At 37.9% G+C, this 24379-nt stretch overlaps 1 protein-coding gene across 1 annotated transcript in view; it reads left to right on the top strand.

Annotated features, from left to right (window-relative positions):
• The first annotated feature begins 974 nt into the window (after nt 1–974).
• FOXP2 (forkhead box P2) overlaps nt 975–24379 on the top strand; it is a 538178-nt gene continuing 514773 nt past the window's right edge. The window contains exon 1 of the mRNA XM_089917488.1: nt 975–1076. The gene's annotated coding sequence lies outside the window, so the exon portion shown is untranslated. The remainder of the gene's footprint in view (nt 1077–24379) is intronic.

The following is a 24379-nucleotide window of genomic DNA, read 5'->3' as shown; positions in this document are numbered from 1 at the left end:
ACGCTTGGGTCTCCCTTTCTGACTATCGAGTACTTTCACTCCTTGCCACCGAGGGCTTCGGATCCCTTCGAGGCTTCCTGCACTTCGCTTGGAATCCCCTGTTTCATTTGCCAGCAGCTCCGTCTGCTGAGAGGACGTACTTTGGGGACTGCCAAGGAGCAGCAGACACAACTCGGCTTTGCCAATACAGCATACGGTTTTGTTCTCTCCTCCCTCCCCAACCCCCTTCCTCGACTCGCTGTCTGGGCCGAGCGGGAGGAGGCGGAGCAGGAGGTGGGGAGAAGGGTGGGGGTGGGGGAGGAACCGGCGCAGAACAAACAAGTTCTCCGGCGAGTTGTTTACAGAGCAGGTGGACCTGACGTCAGCCAGGAGGCTCCCCTGCAAATCGGAACAACAGTCTACTCCGCGCTTCCCCCTCCCTTAAAGAAGTTGGGGGAGCCGGGGGAGGAGATAGGTGGATGGGGGTGACAGGCATTCTAACCAGCTGGTTCCAAACCACTTTGGGGATCAACAACAACAGTCAACGATAACAACGCAAAGTAAAACAAAAACAAGTGGCCCAACAGTACTTCAGAATCCTCGGAGGCGTCCCTTCCCTCCGCCCGCCCCTCCGAGAAGAGGCGGCTCGGCGCGCAGCGTGTGTACAGTTTGCATTGCCAACAACACGCGCGCGCGGCCGGGTGCGCGCGCCCGCCAGAGCACACTCACAGACATACACACATACACACACACATACACACGCACACACACACACACACAGATCCGGGTGGGGGGAGCGGCAGCGCGAGACAGCGCGAGCCTCCGAGAAAGCGCGAGACACGCCGGCGCGTGCAGCTCTGCGGCGGCCGCAGCGCCCCGGCTTGAGCCCAGCGCAGCCCGCCCTTGAGCGCCGGTCCGGGTTATTTATGCGGCGGCCGCGTCCGCCAGCTGCGGCTTCCTCCAGCCCCCACCCCGGGCGCGCACCCACTCGCGGCAGCAGCTGCCAGGAATCGCGCGTGGGTGTGTTGTTTGGGAGCTTCTGCCTCAGCGCCGCGGGTGCCACCTCCCGGGACGCTGCCCAGGCGTCTTCGGTCGCGGTAAGTTTCTTTGCCCTCACTGTGGCGCGCTTCACCTCCGCCCCCCAGACCGTCCCAGCCACCTCCACCCAGGGCCGGGCTGCGTGCGCCTTTACTCTGCTCCGCGCTCCTCCCAGGGCGGCGGCGGCGGCGGCGGCAAAGTTTCGCCCCAGTCGCTGCGCTCGGTGCGGCGCGGCGCGGCGCGGCGCGGCGGGGCGGGTGTGACATGTGTCAAATTTCGGCCCGGCATCCGGGTCGCGTTCCGGACCCAACATCACCGCTTGTGCTTTTTCATTTTGCTTTGTGATGTGGGGAAGGGGGAGTCGAGAGAGGGGCGGTTGCTGTTGCCTCACGGACGATTTTTAGTTTTTTATGTGCCAAGTGTTGCCTTGTCTGGCGAGACCGCGGCTGGAGGAATATGTGTGTTGAGACGCCAGTTGTGTTCGTTTACTCTTTTATTTCTCTTGTTTGTTGTCTCTTCCTCTTCCTTCCTACCCCTCCTCCCGCCCCCCCTCCCCGAGAGGAGAAACGAGAGTAAGAACATCTGGCGGTTGGACCAACTTTACTGATCCAACTGCTGACCTTTATTTACTCAATGGGGCAAGTGCACGCTTCTGGTCTCAAAGTTAGACACTTCAGCGTACAATTCACAAGTACTTCTCTGGAATGGGAGGCGGAGAGGGGACAGTCCTGCTTCTCCAGCGAAGAAACTCCTGGCCCCTAGTGACGCTTCAGGATGATCGTGCATCTCTACTGCTGCCCCCGATCGCGCTCTTTCCCCTGTCCACGGTTAGCAGGAGCCGCTTCACCCGGGGTCTGTCCTGCTCTTATTTTTATTCAGCTTTGGAAAGGTCTCCCCACTCTGAGGGTGGGTTTGGGGGTGAAATCGCTCTTCCCGGTTCTTCAGGGAGGGCACGACGGAGGGGCGCAGACACCTTTCGGAGAAAGGGAGTGTTCTCGGTTGGCTTTTACCTGTAAATCCGCGGAGGCCCCGGGCGAGCGGAGGGCGGGCGCGCAGGGTTGACTTTGACCCCGGGGGAGCGCGGGGCCCGACGTCCCTTAGCGCTCGCGGCGGCGCACGTGCGGCGGCGGCGCGGGCTGGACCCGCTAGGTGGCCGCGCCCGCCGTCCGCACGTCTCCCGCGCGCCTCTCCCCGCCCCTCGGGCCGCAAAGCGCCCGGACGCCCGGGCACCCGGACCTAGGGACTAGCGTCTGCGTGGACCCTCGCTTGCCCCGGGCGTTCGGGTCGGCCTAGAGCAGGGAGGGAAAGTTGCCCTCCTATCCTCAGACCCTGAGATCCCTTAGGTAAGTCTCTCAGGGCACCTGGCGCGCGGGTGAAACTCATTAGGAGTAACGGGAGGGAAAGGCACGTGCGAGTCTGGGGCATTTGAGAGCGGAACCAGTGCGCGCTTTGCACGCGGACTAGGCAAGAGAGGCCCAACTGGACACCGCCCGGGGGGGTGCTCCTCAGACTCCGGAGTCCCCAAGGAACTAGACCCATCTGTGTATTTGTTTATTCAGCTTTGTAACCAACAGTTTTAAACCACTTAATGGACAGCTGCTGTCTGTAGTGCTCCTATCCCCCCGCCCCGCCCATTTTCTCTCACCACATGTTGAAATCCAGTCAGTTTCTTGATCTTGAGGATTGTTCCTCGAGTCCTGTCTGCTCCCAGGTGGTCAGGCTTTCGCGACGTGTGAAAGACCTGTGGGAGTGTGTTAGGTGTGTACATTTGTAGTCGTCATGGACTCAGAAGTGCTGAAAGAGCTACCTCCCCAACTTGTCCAGAGCCTGCTTAGAAGAATAATTAAGTAGCAGGTAAGCCAAGGGGAGAAAGTGACGCCCTGGTGTCAAGTAGCTCAAGTGGACGATTTCCAACTGGAAGCATTTCGGGAGATTAACTTTTAGAAAACAAAAGTTTGCCTGGAAGGCACATCTTTGCACACTCTCCTAACTCAAATAGTTTGGTTAGGCTTCAGTGGAGACAGGAGGGGTGTGTTTAATAAGCACGTCTATGCTAGAGGTCAAAACTCAAAGATGAGCTTTCAGATATTTTCGTCTTCAATTTTGCATTGTGGTGTACCTCAGGAAATGTTTTATGTTGTCAAAAGGCCTGTTTATCTTTTCTGTCATTGTGAGTTATGGATAAGTATATTCTCAGTGTCTTGGAATTTTAAAATGTAGTGTTTGTTTAATACTGCTAACCAATAATTTACAATTTCGATTTAGTTGTATATGTATTAATAAAGTGGGTATAAAGTTATATACACTATGGTCATTAGGGTCATAAAATTTCATTTCAGCTTTAGAGCTTTTAAAAGTTGTTTCTTTCCTTCCGTCCATCCTTCCATTTTTATTACTAAACTACACCCACGTTCAGTAGTTGTTCAGTTCAGTTCTTCTCTAGGAAACCCACTATTTCATTGTTATCTAAAACTTAAGTGAAAGAAAGGTTTAACTGTGATGAAGTTACTGACTTTTAAAGAGGAGACTAGAAACCTGATGATACATCCCTGTTGGTAAGTGACAGAAGACACTCAATTTTAAAAGATCATCTTAAATTTCACTTTTAAGTACAAGAATACAAAAAAAAATTAAGGGAATAATTTTTAACATTCAATTTAAATGTGAGTACAAGTTTTTTTATACATAGTTTATTAAATGTTACTATTACACTATGATGAATATTAAAATAGAGCAATCAAAGGGGAATGTATACAAATAACAGTTATGAGCTATTTTAAACTATCTTTCAAAATTCCTCAACTTATACATTAGGATTCAGATGATGGAAATTCTAGAACTGAATATTGTTTTCAAGTGAAAAGAGACCTATAATTACATTATGATAGGAATAGGTTTATGAATAGTTATATCTGAGTAAACTGTCATTAGAGTTTTATTTCTTTGCATTGATGGTAGTACAGTGGTTTTGCTTTAAAAATAAAATAAAATAAATCTTAGTGATATTCTAGAATCCTAAAATAGGGGAAATTGTTGTATGTGACACACCAAAAAATAGGAAAAAAGGTGAACATTAAAATTACAGAAAACCTGTAATGAGAAATTATATTCCTTTTGTACAAGCAAAAACTCAGAAACACAAAACAACTCTCTTTGCATAACTATTAAAAATGTACTTTATGAAAAGTATATTTAAATATGTGAAAATACCTTCATGGCTTGATTGAGACTTTTAGAGCATATAATAATATATTGAACATAGCCAAATTTACCAGACATTTTTATTTCAAGAGAAAATGTGAGGGTTACGGTACTTCATTACATAAAAGAGATATTGTTTGTGTTATATTTAAAGATTTATAGCTGCTCTGCCTCATCACCCTTGTCTGTTTCTGTGTGGACAGTCTCATGTTGTGTCAACTATTAGTTATAATACTGATAGAAAACTGAATGTTGGAAGTGGTTATGTATTTTCTGTCTCTCTCAATTAAAATAAAAAGAAACCAAGGGGGAAATGGCAGGGTGGGATGAATTGGGAGATTGGGATTGACATATATAAACTGTTGATACTATGTATAAAATAGATAACTAATGAGAACCTACTGTATAGCACAGGGAACTCTACTCAGTGCTCTGTGGTGACCTAAATGAGAAGGAAATCCAAAAAAGAGGGGATATATGTATACGTATAGCTGATTCACTTTGCTGTACAGCAGAAACTAACAGAATATTGTAAAGCAACTATACTCCAATAAAAATTTAAAAAAAAAAGAGACCATTGACTTGTAAGAGAATATCACTAAGAAGTTCTCTTGGCATGAGTGTTGCTAAATAAAATTGCAAATCACAGTTGAATTCCAAAATAATATCAGTTGCATTACAGTCACTGAATACTAATTCATGGCACAGTTTTTTTTTTGTTTGTTTTTTTCTTTAACTTTGTGACAGATGGTAGTGATCTTAGTGATAAATGAATTGATCTAAAATGTTCTAACCAGTGCCCAGATTCATACTGCCCTTTGATAAAAGAACGTTTATTTCTTAAATTAGGCCCCCTAATTAGTGTATTTTAAGATTTGCATAGATTTTGAAAGTGACCTTGTTTATGTAGTGCTTAATTCATAGAGTTCTAACAAACTTGGTCAAATCCAACCCAGAAAGATTGTTGTTTATCTTCTTAAGCCTTCTGAAAGGTGCTTGAAACTTTCCTTAAACATATTCCAGTGCTTATGATCCACAAATAACCTAATGCCTAATTTGAGTTTTATATGCCATAGTTTACGTCTCTTCTTTTTTTTAGATGACATGAATATTTGCTTAGGTCCAACTACTTATTTCTTAATATACTTGGACTCCAGTCATATCACTTACAGAGTGTTATCTGTAAAGGTAACACTTTACCTTTACAGGTAAAGGTAAAAATAATTTAAAGGTAAAAATAATTTAAGTTCTTTAGGTTTGTTTGTTTTTTTCATGAGGCTTAGGTCATTTTCAGTGCTTTCTTATGGAGTTGTTCCAAACTTTAGCTTCTTCATTTGTCCCATAACTATTTTGTTTTTTAACACCTTAACTAAGAATAGTTAGGAGGGTTGATTAAAAATAACATTACTTTGTTTTTAAGTCCAGCATTGGTTATATGAAAATTCACTACTATTGAATTTCATAAATACTAATAAGTAGAATAGCCTTTCCTTGTAGGTGTTCCTATCTACTAAAATAAATGGTACTTACTTCCACTTGCTTATTTCCTTCTGCCCTGTCATTACCTTTGATGTATTTTTGTATATACTCTTTTGCTCTGCACAGTGTTTTCATCTATCCCGTCTGCAATTTTCCAAACAAAATGAACAAAAAAAGAGAGTAACTTTGCTGAAATATAAAGAGATATTATAGCTAAGAGGTTAACATTAGAATATTGAGTTGCTGGAGAGAGGTCCTTAGAGAATATTTAGATTTGTTATGTTCCAACACTATTAATGTTAAAATGAAAAAGTAAACCTATGTGTATGTGGTGACTTATTTTCAGTAATGGTATTCATTTAAACTATTTTTTCTCTAAATAGATGCTTCAGTGATTTGCTGTTTCCTCAAACGTGATATTGTTAAGTATTGACCTAATTATTTTTAGGAGCATAATCTCAATTTTGTAATTGGAGTGACTAGGAATTTGTGTTTATCTATACAGAATTTTGCCCAGCAGCCAAATTAACAGAATATACCTGTGCTCTGAAGTGAGGTATACTTGTATCACCCCTATTTCATTTTAAAGCAACATTATATTTTAACAATTTATAGCTTATAGTTCACACTGAATCCTAATACTTTTTCATTTTGTGATTGTGAACTTGGTTCACTTTCTCTAAATTGACTTGTATTCGTTCATTTGTTTAGCTTTCTTACCACGAACAATTTGAATTCTAAAATTCCCTCAATTTATATGATTTGTGTAAAATTTTATTAAAAATCCATTTTCTCCACAAATTATCTGTGGAGTGCAGGTTTAACCTTTTGAATTCCTTGATATTTGAGATATGTGTTCTTTAACTTTAATATACTCTGTTGATTGAATTCAGCTTCCCAGTCAGTTGTACACTTCTTTCTTTCTACAGTCCACCAAGGGTCTCGAGAACATACCTTACCGTTATATTGATAAATATGTCATATGGAGCTGACATCTTCATTCCTTTCTGCTGTAGCAAATTATTTTCATTAGCAGGAGCCAATAAAATTTAAATGTTGAAAAAGCACATTGCTGTGAAGCAGATGAGTCCCCAGGGGTTTAAAAGCTCTCAGCATTTTTAGTTTATTAATGTTCCTCAATTTCCTTTGATTTCTATCTTGGAAACCTTAAAATATACTTCGTGGAAGCTAATGTTGATTTGAAATTTATTTAAGTTTTTAGTGTTTCTTTTTAAAGCTCTTTCTAACATAAGTCTAAAAGATTTGTACCATGAGAATATCATAAAATTAAAAAAAAAAACAGGTTAAGGAAATTAACTTTAAATTCCTCAAAGAAAGGATGCTACTACAAAGAACCTAAAGTTTTCCTGGTATTCATTTATTTCTTTTCTTCTCAACTTTTATGATGGCGTTTTCCGTGAAATATTTTTTTTTTGCATTATTTTTGTTTTGGTACACATACAGAACCACAACCATCATTTTGCAACTTTTTCTCCGTTTAAGAAAAAAAAAAAGTTTCTTAAAGTGTATTTTAGGGGGTAAGAAAAAAATCTGTGGTAGGCGTATTTCAGAGAAAGCGTTTATAAAATGTCTTGCTGGCAGTGTGGAGAAACTTAGAGTACATTAATCCAAATATCTTAACATCTTAGCATATGTAGACTGTCATAAAATCATCTCATTTAAAAAAAAAAGATCCCCAACATCCTTAAAAGCTATTCCTCACCATTACTTCACCCAAATTTATGTTCCAGGATTTGGTTGAGCTATATCTGTGTGCCTGCAGCTAACTCTTCACTTCCTTTTTGTCTTCATTTTTTCCCCTTTCTCAGGCTGTCTTTAGTTGAGCTAACTGGTCCCCCCAAATCTCGTTTTATACATCTAGTTAGCACACCCCCAACCAGTCTGATCAGATAGACCATCAGCAGCTCCTTGAATTGTTGCAGTGGCTGCTTATTTATCCCCTTTCTTCTCCCTCCAGGCACCACAGTTTATTCTCCATGTAGCAGAGTGATCTTCTGAAGATATATCTGTTTGATTATGTCACTCTTTTGTATAAACCTTCCAACAGCTTCTCTGTCTCTCAGAATAAAAGACAAAGACCTTACATAAGTCCATATTATTTGACACCTGCTACCTGACAGTATTTTCTATCATTTTCCTCTTATTCAGTCAACTCTAGACACTGACTTCCTTGACATTCCTCAAAATGGGATCAGCTGATTCCCACCTCAGAGTTTTCCTCTCTGTTCTCTCTGTCTGGGGTGCTCTACCCTCAGGTATCTTCACTAACTTTAGGTCTCTGCTCAAACATATCCTTATAAAAGAAGCCTTCTCTGACCGTCCTATGTAAAATAACAAATCCTCATTGATCATGCACTGTCACCTTTACTATACGTTATTTTCCCCCATAGCACCATCAGCTGACTTTAAAAAGATTGTTTATTTATCATCTGTTCCCTCAATGAGATTGTATATTCCATGGATCCAAAGATTTTCTTTCGGGCGCTGTTCTAACCCAGTGCTTAGAACATGCCTTGTACTTGGTAGGAGCTCTAAAACTACTCTTGATCTGAGAAACAATATGACATTTAACTTGAAAGTTGTGAGTGGATGTTCGTGCTTTTGTATGACAAATGCTCAATAGTTGAGTGCTTCAATATAATAATGCTTAGCACTGTTTAACTGACATTTAATCATATACCTCATCATTATATCTTAATATGACTAGCATAAGTCACGTATATAGATGTTTCTAATGGCTACACTATGAGTACAACACGGGCATTCCAAGTAATTCTGGGGATCTTCTGTGAGGAAAGAGGGAGGAAAATGGGTTAAGTCAAGGTCTGTTGTGAAACCTTTAGATTTAGGTAGCTTTACTTTTTTTGCATTGGCACACACATCATAGTTTACAACGTGTCTTGTCTTTCATCCTTTCAGTATCTATCTTTAAACAGAGCAGGTTGTGGCTTTATGATTTGCTGGAAAGTCCATCTTTCCAAATTTAAAGTCCCACTCTTTAGTTTGCTCACATTGCTTTGGGACATCTTCAGGTAAGGCCTGAATAAGTGATACAGCTCTCCATATAACACCACCCACATACACAGATTATGTTCTCATAAACCTAATGTCCTATAGAGCCCTCTCTCACATACTATGTCCATATTTAAAATCTGCATTAGCTTGCTCAGCAGTTTTGTTCTAAATACCTTGAGAAAGAGAAAGGAGTCTATAATCTCTTCTATTGGTAATGAAGGAGGTCTCTCTTTGCCTACTTCATCTCATTTTTCTCTTTTTCTTCCCTCCTCCTGACTGAATTATGAGATCTTTCAGAATACTTCTGATCTCTTATTATATCACGAGTGAATGTGTGGTCCTTGGAAAGCTGAAGCAAGGCAAAGTGGGGCTTTATTACATAATTACCCCACTTTTCCCTTTTTAAAAAATTACTAACCTATGCTTTCTGCCTTTTTTATCCTGGTCCTTAGGTACCCAGTGCCCTCTATGTTGCCATCTAGCTATTCCAAGTCCCAGTGTATTCTCCTTTCCTTGTTCCAAGAAGGAGATTTTGTATTAAAGGCCTTGTCTGATAATAATAATGCATATTAGAATGTGAACGAAAATGACTCCTGGAAAGCATAATTATTATCTCAGATAGTAAAACAGCCTGCTTGGTTTACTGTTCAGAGTTCCACATTAAGTGCCAGGAGACCTGCATTCTGGTCCTTGGTCTGACTTTAATTATTGTGCAATATTGGGTGAGTCATTTCCTCCAAAATTAAAAAGAGACTGGATTCGTTTTTAGGTTGCTTTCAACTGAAACCTTTTATGAAATACATGGAATCAAATTTGAAGCTGTGAACAGGTTCTCTCTTACTACCATGTAAACACACATGTAAGAGTGACTGGGAGAAAAAGATAATTCCTAAAATAAAAACAATTAAAACCAGCAAAAAATTACCGCAGATAACTTTGTTTATGAAGCTCAGGAGGCTCAGTTAAAATGTGAGAGTATTTTTCTTCAGTGGTCTTAGCCCGCGTGGGATTTTCACATCCCTCCCCTCCTTCTGAGTCAGGAATGGAGCTTCCCCTTATTTAACCAGGATGATGAAACAAGGAGAGGAGAAGTGAGTGCATGTGGAGTTGGTCATGTTAGGGTTGAGAAAAATAAATAACCGCCTGGCATCCTCTTCCCTGAAGCGCATACCATTAACATCCCATAAATATTAATTTCTTCACAATTTTGCCTCGGTCCTGTGCTCATTTATATATTTAGCTGTTGGTGGCACCAATCCAGAAATAAAATGTGGAGTTGGATGAGCTGTTTGATAAACTTTGTCTTTCTAAAATTAGAGCTCTCCTTTTTAATGGACCTTACACACACACCTGAAACGTTGGGTCGCCTCATGGTCCAGTCTGTGCATTGTGCTACGTTAAAAGGAAACATAACTCCCAGCTGTAGGGGTGCTGCGTGTCTTGGCTGTAGTTTGGCTTAAAGGGTGTGACCCGAGGTTTTATACAGTGTACCGCATAGGAAGCTTGGTCCCACGTTTCTTGAGACATTTTTTTTTCTTCTCCTGGGAAATGCTGAAAAGTCTTTAGAGCCTCGTCTAGGTTATTCCTTCACCGTTTTGCTGTCCCGTCCCCCAATCATGCAATGCGTGCAAGTTACACCAAGTGTACATACCCCGTGAAGTGTGCCGTCCCATGCATGGTGTTGTCTCTTTTCTCATTCTGACCATCAGCCTACTATGTAGACAAATCAGGAGTGTAGCTACAGATTACTTCTCAGAAGGCAGGGGATTATAAACTGTGGTCGTTTTTAGCAGTGATGTAAGCTTGCAGATGTTCACTTTTCAATACATTTTACCTTGTTGTATGTTACAGAGAATGTATGCTCCTGTAACTAAAAATAAAATTCATTTGACAGTCTCACTCTGTGTTGTCCCAAATATAATAATTTTAAATATGTATTTTCTTGATCTATTTATAATATTTCTTTACTTCCAGAAAAGTATGCTTTTAAGTTGCCCTCTTATCACTTCCAATTCTTTGCTCTTTTGTAATTTTCAGTAATTTCAAACTATCTCTAGTCCCACATGTCTATTGCTCAGACTATTCCACAAATAGAAGAAAGGCAATGCAGTTTGTCATTTCTAATAGGTATTTGATTTTACATATCTGTTCTCCTTGATATCTCTCTAATTGTGTCCTAGAAATATCTCGTTCCCACTTGGCTGAAACGATGCCAGATTGTAAAATATGACCAAGTACATGCTTACTCATATAACTATATTAAAGGAACATCGTTATTGTAAGTTTTTTTTTATTTTGAGAGACAACTTGTTTTTCTGACTATATAAGATCAAATTTTAAGAGCAAATGTACAGTAATAGAGAATATATGGTAACAAGATATGAATACATAATAAAATATTTAATGTTTATTTTCTTATTACTAGAATTACATTTTTATGAGAGGACATTTAAAAATAGAATGTGAATGATTAATTTTATTTTTACATGTTACCTATTTATAAGACAGTGAAAATATATTTATTTAAAAAAAGCTATTTGGCTATATATTTGATGTTTCATTTTTAAATAAGATATTGGTCACTGTATTGTAGAAATGATCCTGATAAGTTTCTATCAAATTGGTACCTTCACTGTGATTTATTAATGATACAAATGGTATTTTAATTGCTCATCTTTACCAAGTTGTTCTAATACCTTTAATTTTTTCCATTTTTCAATTGAACTGTGGTTGATGTACAATATTGTGTTTCAGGTGTATAGCAAAGTGATTCAGTTATATGTTCAGATTCTTTTCCATTATAGGTTATTACAAAATATTGAATATAGTTCCCTATGCTATACAGTAAATCCTTGTTGTTTATTTTATATATAGTGGTATGTATCTGTTAATTCCATACTCCTAATTTATTCCTGCCTCCCCCTTTACCCTTTGGTAACCATAGTTTGTTTTCTATGTCTGTGAGTCTGTTTCTGTTTTGTAAATAAGTTCATTTGCATTACTTTTTAGATTCCACATATAAGTGACGTCATATGATACTTGTCTTTCTCTGCCTTACTTCACTTAGTATGATAATTTCTAGGTCCATCCATGTTGCTGCAAATGGCAATATTTCATTCTTTTTATGGCTGAGTAATATTCCATTGTATGTGTGTGTGTGTTTAAAAACACCACATCTTCACTCATCTGTTGATGGATGCTTAGGTTGCTTCCATGTCTTGGCTGTTGTAAATAGCACTGCTATGAACATTGGGGTGCATGTATCTTTTTGAATTAGGGTTTTTGTCTTTTCTGGATACATGTCCAGGAATGGGATTGCTGGATCATATGGTAGTTCTATTTTTAGTTTTTTAAGGAAACTCCCTGCAGTTTTCCAAAGTGACTGCACCAATTTACATTCCCACCAATAGTGAAGGAGGGTTCCCTTTTCTCCATATCTTATTTATTGTTTGTAGACTTTTATTTTTTTTTAATATGGTCATCCCTTGCATGGCTTGCAGGATCTCGGTTCCCTGACCAGGGATTGAACCTGGGCCACACAGCAGTGAAAGCCTGGAATCCTAACCATTAGGCAAACAGGGAACTCCCTATTATTTGTAGACTTTTTGATGATGGCCATTCTGACCAGTGTGAGGTGATACCTCATTGTAGTTTTGATTTGCATTTCTCTAATAATTAGTGACCTTGAGCATGTTTTCATGTGCCTGTTGGCCATCTGTATGTCTTCTTTGAGAAATGTGTATTTAGGTTTTCTGCCCATTGTTTCATTGGGTTGTTTGGGGGTTTTTTGATATTGAATTGTATGAGCTGTTTGTATATTTTGGAAATTAAGCCCTTGTCGGTCACGTCATTTGCAAATATTTTCTCCCAGTCCGTAGGTTGTCTTTTCATTTTGTTGATGGTTTCCTGTGCTGTGCAAAAGCTTGTAAGTTTGATTAGGTCCCATTTGTTTATTTTTGCTTTTATTTCTTTTGCCTTGGGAGACTGATCTAAGAAAATATTGCTATGATTTTATTGTGATTTATTAATAACACAAACCATGTTTTAATGGCTCATCTTTACAGAGTTGTTTTAAGCTCTTTAATTTTTTTCCATTTTTAAAGATAATTTACATACAGAAAAATTTGCTTCTTTTTAATGTACAGTTCTATATATTTTGACAAACATATATAGTTGTGTAATCACTACCACAATTAAGATTAGGAACAGTTTCATCATGCTCCAAAATTTTTTCATATGGTTTTTAGTCAACCCCTCCTCTCATCCTGTAGTATCTAGTAACCACTGATCTATTTTCTATCCCTAGAGTTTTGTTTTTTTCAAGTCTGTTTTTTTGGGGGAGGGGAACAGTTTTTTTAATTGAATGAATTTGATATGTAACACTGTTTACATTTAAGTTGTCCAGCATGTTGTATATTATAGATGATTGGTATTGTAGCCATATCTATCACATCACAAAATTATAGTGCAATATTGTTGTCTGTATTCATTATACTGTGTATTAGATCTCTGTGGCGTATTTACTACTGCTTCCAAGTTTGTACCCTTAAACAACATCAGTCTTATCCCCCATCCCCATCTCTTGGTAACCACCATTTCGCTCTCTGTTTTTTACACGTTTGACTTTATTAGATTCCATATTTATATGTGGTGTCATACAGTACATGTCTTCCTCTCTCTGACTTGTCTCAGCATAATGTGCTCAGGGTCCATCCATGTTGTTGCAAATGGCAGGATATACTCCTTTCTCAGGGTTGAATAATATTACATTGTATATGTATATATATGTATTATATATATATATGTATGTATTCCATTCAACTCTGGCTTATATTTATACGTCATGCAGTATGTAGCCTTCTGAGGCAGGCTTCTTTCACCTGGCTTAATGCATGAGATTCACCAATATTGTTGTGTATATCATTTTTGCCTTTGCAAGAATGTAGTTGCTTGCTCCTGTCATAATTTCTGAGGAGTTTAGAATTCTCCTCTCACTTTTTTATTCAAGTATATGTTAATTTAATATATCCTTAAATTTTATTTTGGCTTATAAATTGGCTTGGCTTATGAACTAGAGACTTTGCTAGTTAATCATTTCTGAGAGTTAATTTTGTGGTCTTCTCCATAGCTGTCTACCCTCATTTCTGTTTCCACCCCTAATCTTTCTCTTGCTCTCATACTTCATTCCTTCGTTTCCACAGGTGTTTGCTCTTCTTGTCTTTTCACTCCTTGTCATCTGTTTGACTGGTTGAAAGATGTGAGACCCATTCAGGTACCTAGTTTTTAAAGAAGAAAGAAGCTCATTATCAATTTCTTAATAATACCCATTTATTCATTCACTTATTCATTTATTCATCAATTACTGATCATCCACCAATCTGTGTATGTGGCAAAAGAAGTAAGAAGGATCCAAGAATCCTAGAATTGAAAGAAACCTTTGAGATCATGAAATTAATTTTTTATTCTCCCTTCCAAAGCAGACGGGAGATGGGGCCAGGGTCTGTTACCCAGGTGCTACTGTGAGATGGCCTATGGGCTGCAGTGTATGGAAAAAGGAAATAATCAGAGAGGTAAATCAAAAAGCCAGGTGGGCAGCTAAGAACAAATCATCGGTTTGAAGAGGCCAGCTAGGCTGAAATGGAACAGAAACCAGGGAGGCAAGACAGGAGTGAAAATACACAAGAGGCCTGGACAAACTCCCTGTGGGTTGCCTTTTTTTACAGATAAGAAGTGAGCAGTTTAAAGACATCTGTACGTGAAAGAGGCAATCCCCATTTTCATAGTCCTGGCTAGTGGCTTTCAAAAACTTCCATGAATGAAGAACTTATTTTAATACCCCATATTTGAAAACTTTAATTGATAGAAAGTTCTTCTTTACACTGAATTGAAATCAATTAGCCATTTTTCTAACTCCACCCTTTGGCTTTACACAGACTGTTTCACACAGATAATTTTGCAGATGTCTGAAAAATTTTCATCCTCAATAAACCTTTCCTTTCTCAGGATAAAGAAGTCAAATTTCTTCAGTTATACTTTATATATACTATATGGATTTATTTCACCCTTCACGGCTCTGATCACTCTCCTCTGGGTATGCTTCTCTTTGCTGGAGTTTCCCTTTAAAGTATATCCAGAGCTAAATATCATATCATGAATGTAGCCTAACCAACACAGAACACAATGAAAATTTATCTCCATTTTTCTCTAACATAATGGCAAATTTGTTTTTTTTTTCAGTCGTGTTACATCGTTATTAGAATTGTAATTCATTTCATGTAGGTTGCAATTAATATACAACTTGAATACTTTATTTGTATGTCTGTTAAATTTGTTTCTTTATAGTTTAGTGTATTCAGCATGTCAAGATTTTTTAAATATCCTGATTCTATTATCTGTGTTAGCAATTGTGTCATCCATAATTTTGATTAATACATTTTTATAGCGCTACTTAATTAATTATGAAAATATTGAGCAGAACAGGGTTAAGAATAGAGCCTTTTCTGAACTTAGTGAGTATGGACTTTTTGACTTGTCATTACTTCTTTGGATGGGATTATTTACCTACCTATATACATTTGAAATGAATCATAACTATCATTATAATAATAGCTAACATTTGTTGAGCAGTTAGCTTAAGTAGGTACTTTTCTAAGCAATTTGTGTATGAGTTAATTTATTCTTCATACTACCTTTATGAGGACTTACTGTTATTTCCCCATTTTACCAATGGCAAAGCTGAGTCACAGGTTGTCAAGCACTGTGAAGTATCTGAGATTTTACCCCACTTGTACGCTGACAGATTAGCCAGCCACTGTTTTGTGGATGATTATAGAAGACAGAAGACTTCCAGGTCAGAGACAAAGGACTGTATTGCTCCTGGTACAGCGAACAGCATGAGCCTCATGTGTTTTTTGGTTCCTTGTACCCCAGGCCCACAGAGGCTCCACAGGGTGGCTCAAGTCCACGCTGCACACTATGTATCACACCTAAGGAACTCCAGGTTTAGGAACCCTGATCTTTTATAATGGGCTATAAGCAAACCTTCCCTTTGTTCCAGAGGGAGATACTATCGGTCTTCAAATGCTATTTGCTATACAAACATCCATGAAAAGACAGTCTAGAACAAAGGCTTCCAGTGCCTCTGCTCACAAAACGTGCAGAAACTTGACAGATCTGTGACATTTGCCTCTTAATCCCAGATAATAAGAAACTTCTCCAAAGTTACACAGATACTGAGTGGACTTACCCCAGTTGGCCATGAGAGACTTACTCCATACTTTTCTTGGTCCAGGCATTATACAGCCAATGCATTTCTCTCATCCACTCATCTAATAACATGTCAGAGAAGGAAACGAGGTTTAGCATGGCTTATTTTTAACAAATCCATGGCAGGTTTTAAAAAAAAATTTAAGTGCTCACAAACCATCTGTTTAGTAACCTGTTCTAGAATGTTGGGGAATAGTGTCAAGATCACTGATCTTCATTTCCTAGAATCATTTTACCTTCAAAAAGTAAAATAACATTTGTCCCTCTTATGTATTACATCTGCTCTTCTGTTGTTTGTAACTCTGTCAAGGTTATCAACTGTAGTTCTGTGATAACATATACAAGCCACTTTTTAAAAATATCTTGAAATTATAATCTATTGGTCCTGTATACGTAAGCTTATTTAAAGTGACTCAGAGTCCTCTTACTAATTCCTGAGCTTTGATTTTCTTGTTAATCATATTTGATTTTCCATTTTAGTTTCATCACTGCTTTCTGGTGCAGAAGGTACAAACCACCCAAGAATCAAGAAGTTTGGCGTATCTCAGTTATCTGATAACATACCATTGTCCCCAAACAGTAGGCTTATATCTTTAATATTTTCCCCATATCTAAATAATATCTTGAAATGTTCCTAGCTTTTTTTTGGGGGGGGGCGGGATTTTCTTCAGCCCACCCACTTCAAGCATTTATTGAAGCTTTGAGTCATGTTTCTGTACTATTTCTTGCCATGTAATATCACTTCTGAGGTTGAATAATCCCTGTGTAACGCTGTGTTTTTTTAAGATATTTTCTAATTTCTTTTTTTTGTTAGTGTTTTCTGAGACTGGAAGCTTGTAATTTCACTTTCAAGATTTCATAATTTCAATTGATATGATATTTATCCCAAACCATTTTTTATTTTAGAGTTTCATGTCAAGCCATTGTATATAAGCAGGGCTTGGTAATTTTTTTCTGTAAAAGGCTAGATAGTAAATACAGGTTGCGGGCCATTGGTCCCTTTACAAATATTTGACTCTGCCATTGTAGTGTAAAAGAAGCTGTGGACAACACCTAAATGCATGAATGTGGCTGTGTGCCAGTACTTTTATTTATGGACACTAAAGTTTGAATTTCATATAATTTTTATGTTTCACAAGATATTCTTCTTTTGATTTTGATTCAGCCACTTAAAACTGTAAAAACTGTTCTTACCTCACAGACCATCCAAAATCAGGTGGTGAGCCAGTTTTAGCCCATGGACTATATTTTGCCCAGTGCACGCACGCATGCGCGTGCATGCGCACACACACACACACACACACACATACACACAGAGTTATTCATATAAATATAGACATATCTTTTTAAAATTTCTGTTTCTGAAATCCATGTCACATTTTGTTCATTGGCTTGGAATTATGAGCTTAAAATTGACATGGACTTCTAAGAATTCTGTGACAAAATTTTTCATCTTGGTTCTTCCCTTTTCACTGCTGTTAAGTAGTAGCTCTCCTTATTGCTTCTTTTTCTTTTTTTTTTTTCCTTATTGCTTCTTAAGGCTTCAGAGAGAAGAAATTATTAGTAAGCCAATAATTCATTAGATGCTCAGTTTTTGTCATTATCAGTATTAGGTGTCAATCTGGATAATAAAGTGCAGTGACCAGCTGAGTCATCAGTGGTCTAGGTAGTGAACCAAGAACAACATTCACATCATTTTCTCCGTGGTCAGGGCGAAACAAAAATGTACTGAAGGTCCCCAGACAGGTAGAAGAGTCGTGAAGCATCATGACTAGCAGAGGCAACTTTAAGTATGAGACGAAGCTTTGGCACGACCCAGAGCTTTTAATATACCCCTTGGTAAGTGAGGGTATGGGTAGATCAGGCACCTAGGGTATGATTTGATGAGTGAAGTATCTGGCTGGAATCAGAAATTTGAAAACTTATCACATAAGGGCTCTCAATCAGCCAGAATGACTATGTAACTAGGTTTGCTTCTGTGCTTTTGGTTAAGAAGGATCTCCTACTGTGTTTACTCATGGTGGCTCTTTAGGGTTTTTATGTGTTCTGGTATTTCTTTATTTATATTTTTAAGATAGCCAACCTTGCAGAGTCTGTTTTAGGGAATGTTTCTGTTCTTATATTTGATGTAAACTTTGTAGATTATACAATCTCAGCTGGAGGAGATGGGAAGATGGATGAAAAAGACTAAGAATGAGGAATAGTAAAGTTCTTTCCCTTGATGTTTTTCTTCCTTGCTATGAGCAAATCCACAATACTTAGCTAGCTTAGTAAACTATTTGACTCTTTTTTTTTTTTTTTTTCCTTCAGAATACATATCTCTCTTTTTGGCAGGAGGCCTGATTTAGAGGTAACATTTGTTACTTTATCATATGAAAGAGTTGTAAATTGAACAATATCAGTTCTGTTTCTTTCTTGGCATTTTAATCTTTTTTGCTTCCAACTTCTTGAATAAGCGATTTGTGATTTTTAATTCTCAGCTAACCCATAATACCCATTCTCCCGAAACTCCCTCTCTGAACTCATCTTGTATTTTCCTTGCTTTCTTTGACCTAAAGGCACTTATGTGAACAGTATTCTTACCATTTTAAGGCTCAGAAAACATACTTCAATCATATAATATTGAATTTCCTTGTGAAATAACTTATTTCAGAATTATGTGAATTTTATAGTTCTGTGTCTTAAAAATTTTTGGTTCATTGGTCTGGGTAGTTGCCATTGTGTTGAATCAGAGTTCTTTCTATGAGGTAGTGTGTATTAGTTTACCAAAGTCGTGGTCAGAATCACTTTCAGAAGAGAGAGGTTTCAAAACAGAGCTTGAAAAATACAGACAAATCTCTTTTAGAGTTAAGACAACAATAAATGAAATATTTATGAGTCAGGGCTTGGCTGTATGAGAAAATACAGGCAAGCCTGTGGTTTCATTACATTACTTACAGTATTTCTGTGACCTAAAAAATGAAAAGTGCAAAGAGACCTAATGCAGTCAGGTGTGGGGCTGCTGAGATCTGCAGGGCTAATGAACTATTATGGTCTTCCTCAGAGAGTGAAGTTCTCTTTTTATTTTTTTGAAAATGTTAATAGAGTATGAAGAAATACAATGAGAGGTTAAAAAATATTGTTTGATGACATAGTGATAGAAATTTTAAAAAGAGTTAATTGAAAAAGTATGAATATGTGTATTTATAGTCTTTATTTTCATGAAGAGCTATACCATTATTTCTGTTTTCTAATCACATTTTCCAGCAATAATATTTAATCATTTTAACTAGTTCTTAATTTACATTTCAATATGTCATGATAAAAGTTAAAGTAAATTTAGTGTGTCTTTTGATGTGGCAGTTGAATTCTCCTTGTAAAGTGCATAAATAAATTATAACAAACCAAACTAAATATATTATTAGTTGAAGAAATAATCTTTTATTGCTAGAAAATAACATTTATTCAGATAAAGAGAGCTAATATGTTTTAACATAGTAAGGTTATAAAATGTTATAGATGGTGCTGTTGAGGAAATGTCCTAAACATAATATAAATAAGTGAAAAAACTCATTTGTGATAATCTTGTTGGTCATAAGAATCATTTGGGGAAAATTGTCACAGTGCTGACCAATCTGACTTTGATTATCTGATTCATTAGTAATTCTGGAGAGGGATCAGGAATTTGCCTTTTTAGAAGATGTTCTACATGATTCAGGTAAGGTGGTGTGAAGACCATGCTTTAGAAACACCAGAGTAAAATATTACACGGCATTTCTAAAGCTTTTTTTTTCCCCAGAAAATAGGGAGTTGAAATAGAACCCAGATTTTACTGGTTATCAGAAATAAAATTGTGATTTAGAATATAAAATTTATAACTACTCCTATAAGAATAAATTCATAACCTCTAAAGGTCTAATGGTTTTCACTTCCATTTTTTTATTGATCCAGTGAGCATTTTGAGTTTCTGTTATAATCTAATAGGAGTCTACAGTTTCACATGTAGAAAAGAAATTATAGAAAGGAGAGAATACTGTTAGCTTCCTTTAAATAAGACAGAGACAGAAGGGAGGAGGTTTGGGGGTGGAAGGGTGGGGGGAGCAGAAAGAGAGAGAGAGAAAGAGAGGGAAAGAGAGAGAGAGAGATAGGTAGAGGTAGTTGTGTTGTGTGTGTGTGTGTGTGTGTGTGTGTGTTTAAAGCCTGAGACATTTAAGTTTGTCAAGTTGTGTGTATATTTCTCCTGTGACATTTCAGTTAAAATGAAATTTTTTGTTTTGTCTTCATTGAGCTACATTTATGCTGTATCATAATGGTTGGATTAAAATTACACAAAATAAAATGAAGATTTGGGAGTTATCTGAAGAATTACAGTAACTCTTTTTCTATCAAACATATTTGGAATCTAGATAGCCTTCTAAAGCTTGTCAATTGGCTGTTTGAAATTGGGAATAAGTCTTCCCATTGAAAAAGAATGTTCTAAATATTGATTAATTTTCAGTGAAATAGCTGATAGGAAATTATGTTTGAATACTAGCATGTAAGACAGAAAATTAGTTCATTTATTTTAAATGCTTGTGGTTGGTACAGCCTAGTTTAAATGGAAACTTTCCAGTCAGCAAAAGACTGTTTCTTGTTTTGCAAATTCTCCACCTCCTCAGAGAATCTCTTCATCACCTGGTTTCTGAACCTAGTTCCTCCAGTCTCTCTCAGGGAATGGGTCTCTCATACTTTTCTTTGAGTTGACAGAAAGAAGGAATTTATAATTTGAGGTACAGCTTTGGGTTAGAGAGTGGATGGACACTTGAGCATGGAGTTCTAATTTTATAAGATAGCTTATGAAGAAGGGAGATAAAGGAAATGAAGGAGAGAAGAGAGGGAAATAGGGCTACCTTACCTTTCGGCTAACAGTGAGCTTGCACCTGGACGGGCTTGGGTGCAGCTGTAGCGAGGAAAAGTGGTTTCGTCATGGGTCCCACCTTCAGAACCGTGCAGGGAGCAAGAGCCAGAACCAGAACCAGCACCAGTTTGTTAATCCTTCACCCTTACAGCACTAACTCTCTAAACAAGACAAACTAAAGCAAAACAAAAAGGAGGGGACACAAAAGTGAGTCAGCTAATCCTTTTATTGCTGAATTCAGATATCTGTCCAAAGTTCTGTAACGACAAGACTATGGACACTTGCAAAGCAGTATTAGCATTTCATATTTCTAAAATATTTAGTAGCCAATAAGGCTCTTTGTAAAAAAAATTTTATTGAAATATAGTTGATGTACAATGTTGTGCTTGTCTCAGGTGTACAGCAAAGTGATTCAGGCATATATATGTTCATATATATATGACTGAATATATATGTGACTGTGTATATATATATACACACACACACACATTTTTAGATTCTTTTCCATTATAGGTTATTATACGATATTGAGTATAGTTCCCTGTGCTATACAGTAAATCCTTGTTGATTATCTATTTTATATATAGTAGTATGTATTTTAATCCCAAACTCCTAATTTATCCCTCCCCCCACCTTTCCCCTTTGGTAACCATAAGTTTGTTTCTTATGTCTGTGAATCTATTTCTGTTTTGTAAATAAGTTCATTTGTATCACTTTTTTTTAGATTCTGCATATAAGTGATATCATATGATATTTGTGTTTCTCTGTCTGACTTACTTCACTTAGTATGATAATCTCTGGGTCCATCCATGTTGCTGCAAATGGCATTATTTCATTGATTTTTTATGGCTGAGTAATATTCTATTGTATATATATATACCACATCTTTATCCATTCATCTGTCCATGGACACTTAGGTTGCTTCCATGTCTTGGCTATTGTAAACAATGCCGCAGTGAACAGTGCATGCAGGGTGCATGTATCCTTTCAAACCACATTTTTCTCCGGATATACGCTCAGGGGGGTGGGATTGGTGGATCATATGGTAGCTCTATTTTTAGTTTTTTAAGGAACCTCTGTACTCTTCTCCATAGTGGCTGTAACAATTTACATTCCCATCAACATTGTAGGAGGGTTCCTTTTTCTCCACACCCTCTCCAGCATTTATTAGTTGTAGACTTTTTAATGATGGCCATTCTGACCAGTGTGAAGTGAAACCTCACTGTAGTTTTGGCTTGCATTTCTCTAATAATTAGGGATGTTGAGCATCTTTTCATGTGCCTGTTGGCCATTTGTATGTCTTCTTTGGAGGAACGTCTATTTAGGTTTTCTGCCCATTTTGGTTTTCTGCCCATTTTTTGATTGGGTTGTTTGTTTGGGTTTTTTTCAGATTGGGCTGTATGAGCTGTGTGTATATTTTGGAAATTAAGCCCTTGTCAGTCGCTCCCATTCCACAGGTTTATTATCTAATTGGATCTTTGAACTAATTCTGTGAGATAATTAAGGCAGATGTTATAGTGTCTCCTCTCTGCAGATGAGGAAATAATAGAAATGCTTATTTACCCAAGGTTGTACGGCTAGTAAGTAGCACAGCCCAGAGTGAGTCATCTCCCTCCCCCTGGTCTAGTGCTCTTCCCTGTCTGTAACCACACTGCCTATCATGAATTGGGCCCCTGAATCTTCAGAATGCCTCTTAGATGTTAACCGCATGGAGGGCAAAGGCGATGTCTTCTGTTTCTTTTGTAGTTCTTTGTAGCATGGGTACACACAGTGGAAGCCCAGCAGGAATATTTGTTAACTTAGATGTGGGCTTGACATCATGGCAAGAGGAGGGCTTGGCATTAGACAGATGGAGAGCAAATCCGAGGCTCGGCCATACGCTGACTGTGTGAACTTGGGCAAGTTATTTGATCTCTGAACTTGATTTTCTCATCTGTAAAATATGGATGAAAATTCTATATAGTGGGTTTTTTGGTGTATGAATTAAAAATAACATTTGTAAGATTCCCTACACAGTAGCTGCCAGATAGTAGATGCCCTTCCTTCAACGGTAACTATGGATCTTATGACTGTGCTTTTTCCTAGCTCCTTCCTCCACTTTTTTTTTTTTTTTTCCTTCAGGGGTGTTTTGTTTGTTGGCTTTGTTTTGTATGTTTTTCATCTTAAAAAACAGTACCAGGGTATAGGATGGAGCCACCCGTTCTGCTAAGGGGGCATCCCTCATACCAGACTCCATGAATTCTGAGGACCTGGAAGAAAAGGAAATAGGCAGTTTACCAGAAACAAATATATTCTCTTCCTCATTTCTTGCCCCCTTTGGTTAGGCGGTTACGTTACAAACAGCTGATCCAGGAATATTCTTTAGAGGAAAATCTGATTTTTGTGGATGTGCTCAGAAGTCAAATATTGTCTCTGCCTGAACCAGTATATCCTTGGAAACTTGAAACCTGAAACTTAAAAATTAATTTTGAATTTTGTTTGTGGTATTTGTAAGTGAAGCTACAATTGTTTATTCATGAAGTTCTTTGAAGCTATTAGATGTGGCAAAACTAGATGTTGCCCTATTTTAAGATTGTCTCAGTTTTAGAGTATTTTTTTCATATATATATCATATATATATAATCAATAAGGTATAAAGCTTTGATATATATGGCTTTAAACATGATTTTTTAAATTAATAAATTCATCATTTAAACAAATTCCCATTTTCTGGAGAAATATGTTTTGTAAGCAGTCTTATGTAATAAATTTAAAAGATTCCTCCTTTCTGGGTATCAGTCTGACTCCCCTGTTAATATTTTTCTTGTATTTCAGTAATGTATATGGACAACATGATCTGCATATCATTTAATTTGGAATCCTAGGTACTTTCACTGAGTCACTGCTCTCTTGTTCTGAGGACCTCTTCCTGAGCCTACAGCTAAGCTAAGTTTACTCTTAACTTGGCTGTGTTTTAAATTTAGGAAGCCAGTTTTTCTGGTTCTGAAATGGAGTAATTTTCTATTTTTACAATAAGGCTAATTAATTACTAGTTTCTGTTGGAATTGGGATCCTCTCCTTTGTGTCTCATGGCTCAGACCGTTGTTTTCTATGATGTGAGCTCTTCATAGAGTACTGCTGTATCCTGTAATACACTATCCTGTGTATACTGTTGACCACCATTTTACATGTGCACACTGAGGAAATGAGATTGAAAATATTGGACTTTTCCTTATAGGCTTCAGGCACTAAGGAAGCACTAGGAAGAATACTTTGAAGATGTTTCACATTTATGTCTCTTCCCTCTCCTTCAGTACTAGGAAAATACAATAGATAATTTAGAGAAGCACAATTTCCTTTCCCATTTGTCTGGAAATCATTATTTACTGAGTAGATATGTGCTCAGTGGAAGAAAGGTTTGGCAAGTGGTACGTATTCCTTAGGTCGTGGATGTTGGGAGCATATGTTAGTGATCCCCTAATAAAAAGCACGTGCTCAAAAGGTGCTTACTGTGTGTGCTTGGTA

This window comes from Delphinapterus leucas, chromosome 9 (genome assembly GCF_059928025.1).
Source record: "Delphinapterus leucas isolate spDelLeu-1000000601 "Yukka" chromosome 9, BTC_Dleu_Yukka2, whole genome shotgun sequence".
Lineage (NCBI taxonomy): Eukaryota > Metazoa > Chordata > Mammalia > Artiodactyla > Monodontidae > Delphinapterus > Delphinapterus leucas.
Note: the sequence above shows the minus strand (reverse complement) of the source record. Positions and strands in the feature narration are given on the sequence as shown.